The sequence below is a fragment of the Pezoporus occidentalis genome, unplaced genomic scaffold (assembly GCF_034315485.1).
Source record: "Pezoporus occidentalis ecotype Australia unplaced genomic scaffold, CSIRO_AGI_Poc_V1 ctg247, whole genome shotgun sequence".
In the NCBI taxonomy this organism is placed as follows: domain Eukaryota; kingdom Metazoa; phylum Chordata; class Aves; order Psittaciformes; family Psittacidae; genus Pezoporus; species Pezoporus occidentalis.
This window is the reverse complement of record NW_026914361.1, coordinates 441,752-450,041: the sequence shown is the minus strand read 5'-3', so window position 1 is coordinate 450,041 and position 8,290 is coordinate 441,752. Positions and strand designations below refer to the sequence as shown.

Genomic DNA, 8,290 nt, shown 5'->3' with positions numbered 1-8,290 from the left:
AGATATATTAACCTAATAAAAGACTGTGTGTTTCTTGTTTTGTGTCTATAGTTAACTTTTACTATCCAGAAAGGATCATTTTTGACTGCAGTTGGGCATATGCTAAGGCCTAGTTGTCTTCAGCATGACAGTAAGTACACACATACTAATCCTCTTCTGGGTCTTGCACCCATCCTCCTCATCTACCACTTCTTTCTTCTTATCTATAAATCTTCCATATAACAGCAGCTCATGCCAGAGTCACAATGTTATTAATGAACCAGACAAAGTTTAAATTCTAGTTCTTGCATTCTTCCCCAGGTGAAATGAAGATCATTGCTTTCTCTGAAAATCAACCTTTAAGTGCTGTGGTTTAAGACCACAGTTCTGCAAAGTGCTGATTCACCAGTACTGAACAGTGGGAACTGGGAGAATCACTGAAGAAAAGGGAAAGAAGAAAAACAAGGGCTGAATATCAGAGTCCCTATACCTGCAGCTTTGGGTTGCTATTTGTTTCTCTGTTCTAAAGATGGGAGGCATTTGGGCTCTTTGGTTTTGACAGTAGGAGCACCACTAAAATTGTATTTCTTTTACTTTCTTAGCAAATGTTAAGAAACATTTTGTAAGCATGACAACACAGACAACAGGGCAGGACCTGCTGCGAGTCATTGCTGTCATTCTCGTCAAAGTTCCCAGACAACAGGGCAGAATCTATTGAGAGTCATCACTTTCATTCTCAAAGTTCGTTATGTCTCAGCTTTGTGGAAGCCTCGATGTATCCTCCATGGTGACCACAATGATGATATAATTATGCTGGTTTCACCCAAGAAATTTACCACCTTTTTTTGACGTGGAACTGAAACTCTTGGTAAGCAGAAACTTCCCAGCTATCCAGGGACAAGAATCAAATTGCACAAGCTGTTGGGCTTTACACAGCTGCAAGGAAGACCAGCTTCAGGGAAGGACAATTAAAGTTATTGTATGACAGGTTATTTCTTATTACATTGTAATTAAATGCAACATAATCACCTGGAAGCAACCCTATAAACTAGATAGCATGGGATGAAAGAGACTAGGTTATTATTTTCAGCCTAGATAACTAATGTTCCCCAGGTATCAGATTCTGATGAGATGCCAAATAAAGTAATATGTTAATTGATGCTCATATCCTCTCTCTTTTTTCCAGGAAGCTCAAAATAGCTCTACAGGACAGAGTCAGATGGGGTGTAACTTTAACAATTGTTACAGACAAGGCAAAAGGACCTTAGATGATTGCAAAATGTTGAAGGAACAGAGTTGTTTAGATTTCTTGCAGCCAGCATAGCATTAGGACTCTTACGGTATCTAGCACTGAATGGTTTTGCATATCATGACATCTACATCTAAACCAACACCATTAATATTAGCAATGCCAGCTGCTCCAATGTAATCTAAAGCACATACAAAAAAAAACAAATTAAAGGATGAAAGGTGGCGCCACCATCTTTCAGTACTATAGACCTGTGGCATAAAACCAACCTTTAACAGCTTTTTACTGTGCACCCCTTGAGGGTACAATTAATTCCCTGCTTTTGGGGGAGAGGGCAAAGAAAAACCAAATTCTTTGCCTCTGGAAATATCCTTGCAGAAGACAGTAGTGTGAAGGCTACTTCAGCAATTGGAAAACCTCAGGAAAGAATGTAAATGCGTTTTCTACATACTGAAATTGAATCACCCCAAACAATGTGACCAGCATGCATTGACAGGGCAAACAATTGTAGACAGCTAAACTTCAACTTTTGTTCCTAAGTTTAGACCAAATGGGGTCCTGCAGCTTCCAATTCATAGAAACACCTTGCTGCAGCAAAAGGTTTTCCATGTCCCGCTACAATTAGCAGAGGGTTTTCCTTTAAGTTGAAGAAGAATTTGATAAAGAACAAGAAAATACTTAGTTAGAGGTGAAATCCAGAGAAGGAACTCATAAATACCTCAATTCACTAGACTCCAGTTAGGTACAAGCCTGTGTTGGGCATGTAAGAATAGGCTTTTGCAGAACAAACTCTGACATAATGTCTGGAGAGGTACCAAAGCTGGGCAACAGGAAATGTTGAGCACTGCATTCTAGACTTCCCTAGAGTTATGTTGTATTCATATCCCTCACCTAGGTTGGGGTGACATATAAAGGAGAAAAACCAAGCAAAGAAAGAAATGTGAATAGGACTTCAAAGTAAGGCTTACCTGTAAGGGGAATGCTAGAGGTCTCTCCTTGGATTAACATAAAATAGAAAGATATTAATCAGAGCAGGCTAAAATATTCACCTCTCCCCTTCCAGGCAAGTTCTGAAACCTCAAGGCCAACAGTTTAACAAGTATTTAATTATTTTATTCCAAATAGAAGAGTTTCAACAGAAATACTGGGAGGCTCCTCCCATACCAGGTTGCTCAAGGGCACCTTTTGGATAGAGCTTTTAAATTAGAACTCTGTTGAACAAAGGGAAGAAAACCCAAGATTTTTCAAATCCTAAAGGGTTTATTTGACTGCTGAGGTGTGAGGCAAAGGCATTAAAGCAGAACAAAAGGCAGTGTGCTAAGAACAGTCAATAGATCCATGAATCTTCAGATATAAACTTTTCATGACACACAGGGCTGACTGAAGTATGGGGACTATCGTTCCAAAGGCTCCATTGAGACTTCTTGTGGAACAGAGTTGTGTATAGAAATTGGTTTAGCTCTACTTTCTTTTGAGAGGAGCTGGAATTTTTGTTTGATTGTTACTGCTTTTAAACCATTTCTGTTTGTAGCTGTTTTTAAACTCTCGGCCATCATTTTATTTTCTTCTCAGAGCTTTATTTGTTATTGCAGATGGTCGGTATAAATTAATGAGTGAGGTCATAATTACCAGAATTTCTTTTCACCTCCTGTCATTCTGTTGTCTTGTTTTTGACTTATCTACAATATCCTCATGTTCTGCAGCTATCCTGCATAATTTGAATAGTAAAGAAAGTCAGGATGAGGTTTTTAAGGGAGTTCTTGCAATCATCTCACAGAAAAAAAGTCAGAATCTTTGCTTTGGAAACTACCCAGTGGAATTGTTTATATCCAGAACATTCCCAACAAGTATTTGTCTTTGACTGGGTTTTAAAAAATTCTCCTGAAAGAAACTCCACAGCCTTTCAGGAGTTTGCCAGAGTGACAGACAGACTGGAAAGCAGAGATTCTTAGAGGAGTCTGATTTCAGAAGATACATGCTCAGGCTTCCACAGAAATCACAGGCTTCATTTTAGACACTGCTCAGCTATCCAGTGGTTTTACAGAATCATCAGTTTAACAAACTACGTGTGTAAATGAATTTGCTGTTGACTTAGATTGCATGGGCTACAGGTGAAGAAAACACTCACAAGGCAGCAAGTCACAAGCAGGTGAATTGAGGGTTTGGAGTTAGCAATCATTTCCTTCATGACTCCGACTTCTTTCTACAGATTCTGGCTTTTGCTGGGGCGTGATGGCAGGGGTGGGGCAAGTTCCCTCTTTATGACCCTTCTTGACAGTTTTTGTTGTGATTTGATGGGAATGTCACAAAAGCGTGTTTTGAGGAAGATGCCAAAGAAAAATTCTCAGTAAAATGAGAAGTGGATGAAAATACTGATAGCTAAGTAGTAATAGGAGGATACAAGGTTATGTTTTTTACTGAACACTGAAGAAGCGTATTGAAGAGAACAGACCTTAACTGTAGTCTCCATGTGGCCCTTAATGTCATGGTAATTGTGTCACCATTGCTAACCACTGTTTACCCATACTACCAGCAACAGTATTACAGATAACTTTATCCTCCAGCAATAGAGCAGGCACCCACTTCATCAGGAGAGAAGGTTACAAGTACACAGTGAGTTTCCCTTAAGTCCATTGGGGATGCATGCCCAGGCCTCAGCACACTGGCCAAAAAAGGAAAGGGAACTACTCAAAGAATAGGTGCCCTGATGGTTTTAGGTGAAAAAAAGAGTATTTCTGAGAGTGGGATACTCTCAGACTGGAAAGCAGCAGCAGCTCCAGCATGATGAAAAGAAAAAAAGGACTGAGAATTGGGTGCTTTGTAAACATAAAGAATTTAAAATCACTATCTTACACAGGATAAGTAACTGGGCATAAAGAAAGTGTATGAAAAAGAGGGAAGGGTATTAGGAAGTCTCCCAAACAACAGGAGATGAAGACAGATAAAACAGTATTGTAGGCTTCAGTGTGTTGTACCAGGCCTCAAATAAAATAAAAGACCTGCATCTAATACAGAAATTGAAAAAAGGCAAAGAAAGGGATTTCTAGAATGGCTGATTTGAATAATGAGGAAGGTAAAGATCACTGGGTATCAGTTTAAGTGGTGACTCTGGTACACACAGGATGATGAGGAAAGATGCTGCTGTGACAACACAGAGGTGTAGTGTTTTTGCATGAGCCATTTTTATCCTGGATTATTTCTTATTCAGATCTCAAAAATATCAGGGGAATTCTCTCACCTACCCTTTGTTTCTCTCCCTAGAGTACTACAGCCAACAAAACAAGCTACTGTAAGTTGTAGGCACTGAGCCAAAGTTCTGTAGCTGTTTGTTTTTTTTTTTACATTGTTATGTGGCATCTTCCAATATATGTAAAGTACTAGAGACAGTTGTCCAGCTGGAAACTTGCTCTTCTCAGCTAAAATAAAACAGCTAATTGACTTGGTGTCAGCATGAATGAGTGTCTGTGGATTTCAAGGGCTGGTGGCTGGGGCATCCTGCCAGGCACAAACAACTTGCACGGGAAGAATATTATCTGTGAGAAGTAAATGCAAATTCTTTGTTGTTGGTTCTGGACTCATTTTTGGAGAAGAAAAGTTGCTAAGTTCAGAGCAGCACCTACTGCCTCTTTCATGGCATTGGAAGACTGGTAGGGTAAATTCAATGTTTCTGTGTAGTGTTCATTCTGATGACAGTTGCTGAAGTTGGAGAAGTTGAGTCAACTGGAGTTTATTCATAGTAGTGAAAAAGTTTGCTTTCCCAGAGTCTGAACTTTCTGAAAAAGATCCAAGAATTTTAAATTATTAACAAGCACTGTTAAAGAGCATCACATTCCTAAGAGTCAAACACAGGCTTTCCAGATAAAGCGGAATGTTGGGCAAAGGAAAACAATAAATTTCCTGACTACTCTGTAAAACTGAAGCAGAAAAGCCATTTTGGGTTGCTGAACAATTGTAGGAACCAGGCTAGAAAATTTCATTTTATATCTGACAACGTTAGACCAAAGTCCCTGTGATCCAAAGTTCTAAACCTTCAAATACTGTTTTTTTATATGTCAGAATTACATCAGAAGAAGATTTTTAAGTGAAGAATTGTTTCCTGAACTCTTCACCACCCAAAAATAAAATGACAAAACACCTTTATCTGACTAATATTCAGATTTTGCATTAATGATAAGGTAAAACAGAAATGAACTTGTGAAATGCTTCAGGTCATGAGGCCTTACATGTACTCTCAAGGAAAAAAAAACAAGAAAAAACAGCTAAAAGTGTTTTTTGAGTCTCCTGAAGAGCACAGCCTATCACATCCAGTAGATCACTTGATCATGTATTTAATTTGAACCATGTGCAAAGGCCTGCTAACTTCATTAGCATTTGGAGTTAATCAGGAGTGATTCTTAAAGCTACCACTAAACTTAAAGCTACACTAAACTGGTGAACATGCATTTCAGACACATTAATTCCTTTTTCCTCCATGAAAAAAAAAAAAAAAAATCTAACTTCTTTGATATGCTTGTAAGGTATGTGTTTCTTTAGAAAATCAAGCTGTGATTTTAAAGTGGAACCTTGTTTAAAAAAAGGAGGAGGAAAAAAGCACTTTTACTAAGGAAATAGCTTGAATTTGTAATCCAAGAACCTGGCATTGTAAACAACTTTAAAGTAATGTTTCTTGGGTGAGCTCAAATGAATGATTCCCAGTGAGTTCTCTGAGGATGACTTGTTTTATTTGATGCCTTTTTTAATTTTGAAATTTCTTGTCCCTTCTAAACTATGGAAATGACCCTTTCTTGAAGCGTTTTTCAAAATAGCAGGGTTAAATACAGACCAGGAAGTTCCCATCTCAGTACTTCACATATTTCCTGCTAGCTACAAGTAGTAATTTCTTGTGTGTACGAAACACAGAGTCTGTTGCAATCTTTCATGAGCAACATAAGCTTTACTAAAACAGGCACTGAATATGCTGACAGCACTAATATAGAAAAAAAAAAGGAAATAATAGAAACTAATCATTTAACAGTAGCTTCAACCTGAATCCAGTTACCCAAAGGGCAGAAAAGTAATTGTTTTTATGGTAAAATAAGTAGCTTGAAGGATTTTATGTCTCAAAAAGGAACAAGAAGAAATGTACATATAAAGGCACTCTTTTTTGTCATTGTTTAGCTTCATCCACTTCTGACCCACATGGCATAACACTATATTCCAGGAAAGAGGCTGTTTTCTCTTTCCACTTGCCCTAATATTCCCAGACATATGTTATTTCCACTGATGCAATTCAAAAAAAAAAAAAAAAAGAGAAAAAAGAAAGGAAGGAAAGACAGGAGGAAAAGCCCACTTACTCACATCTACAGTTATCCAGGCAGGGAGCTAACAAGTAAATAAGAAATGCAGTCTCAGTTGTCCAGCATCAGACCCTTACCTTCAGGCTGCAGGACCGTTTGTATGAAGGAAAAGGAAAACCTCCTGCACCCCTCTCAGAACACTGAGAGGAAAGCACTTGGTTTGACACATGCACTGCAAATTCCTCTGATGCACCAAACACTGCCCACTGTCAGGCTGCGTCTCCTCTTAGGGCTCACACCAGCCTTTTCTTTAGGACTGCCCTGAGCATTGCAACAAAGGAGCTCCTTTGGATCTTTCTTTGGTTTGGATAGATCGTGGCATGCTAACCTTAACTTTCTTGCTGAAAGGAGTTGGTGGCTGCTGCTGCTTGGAGGCTAATTGCCCTTTATTTCAGTTATAATGAAATTGGCTTTACCCTGATTTCATTTACAGTTAGAAGGCCAGAAAAAGCTCTTTGAAAGTCTCAAAGTATAAAAAAATTGGTAAGTAGAAGCCTTCTCTACAGAAAAAAAAAAAAAAAAGCAAATTCTAAAGAAAGAAACTAGCTAAAAACCGTAAGAACCTGAAATACAAAGATGAGAAGAGCGTTTTATTTGCCTTCTGGATTCTGCAGTTTAAAGGAGCATTCTGCATTTTAGAACTTTTGTTTCAGTCACAGAAGCTAGAAATTTGCTTTGTCCATTTTAAGACAAACTGAGATCTTGACCATTATGTATCCAGAACACTGTCATGAGACTCAGGTGAACTAGAACCAGAGTCACTTGCTCGATAAATAACCCTCACTCAGACAAATGGAAACTCCCAAGATCCACACTAGAGGAAAGACATAGAAGGCTGTGTGAGCTGTGGTCTGACTAGTGAATTTGTACACAAGCAGTGTGTTCTTACTTACACAGGAGTTGATGAGAAGCCTGTTTGGGAATTTGTAGCTTGAAAAACTAATTCATAGGTCCATTAACAAAAAAGGGATTGAATTCATGAGAGGACAGAAAGAGAAACCCATATATCTGCTTTTAGGGAACATTGCATTCCTGGGCAGATTACTAAAACATGCTCAACTAGGATATTTGTTTTTAGTTTATCTTAGTATTGTACTTAAACAGAAAGATCAAAGTACTGTCTCTGAAGATATTCGGTTTTCTAAATCCTGCACTGACATGTGGCACACCTGGAATGAGTTTGCAGCTACATGTTCAAGTATTTGTAGGGGTGTTTCAGTAGGCAATCCGGCACTCAGGGAATATTTCTTCATGAGCAAGGGGATTGGGGCATGCATCCTTGTGTGTGGACAAGTTTGAGTGCAAATATTTGTCTTTACCAAACAGGACTGATTGTGCTTAAAATAAGGCAGAACCATCCCTCCATGGCTGTAAAAGCTTAATTATTTCAGTTGAAAAAGAAATGAGTCCCCTCTGTTAGAGTTGCACAGCCATTTCTTATAGATGAGCCCTGCTCAAAGGAAGCAGGGCTGACATTTTACAAATTAAGAATCTTTCATCTCTTTTTTTTTTTTTTTTGTTTTCTCTTGGATCGATTTTTGTTTTGGAACTTCTCTAAACACTATTTAACTTCAAAAATATTCTGACCAAACTGTACCATATGACATGCTATAAACACAAGATCTACAAGAGCTGCTTTTATTCTCTTCTGAAAGTCAGGAGCTTTTATTTAGCAGCACAGGCTCACAGATGTTTTGGTGGATCTAATGCTGGGAAAAAAAAGATC

At 38.4% G+C, this 8,290-nt stretch overlaps 1 long non-coding RNA gene across 1 annotated transcript; it reads right to left on the bottom strand.

The window, feature by feature from the left end:
- Window positions 1–4,757: 4,757 nt before the first annotated feature.
- Window positions 4,758–7,151, bottom strand: LOC134165724 (uncharacterized). Its single transcript, XR_009965630.1, has 2 exons — window positions 6,642–7,151; window positions 4,758–5,001 (listed from the first exon to the last, which is right to left on the bottom strand). It is a non-coding gene; the product is annotated as an uncharacterized LOC134165724 (long non-coding RNA).
- Between the last annotated feature and the right edge of the window lie 1,139 nt (window positions 7,152–8,290).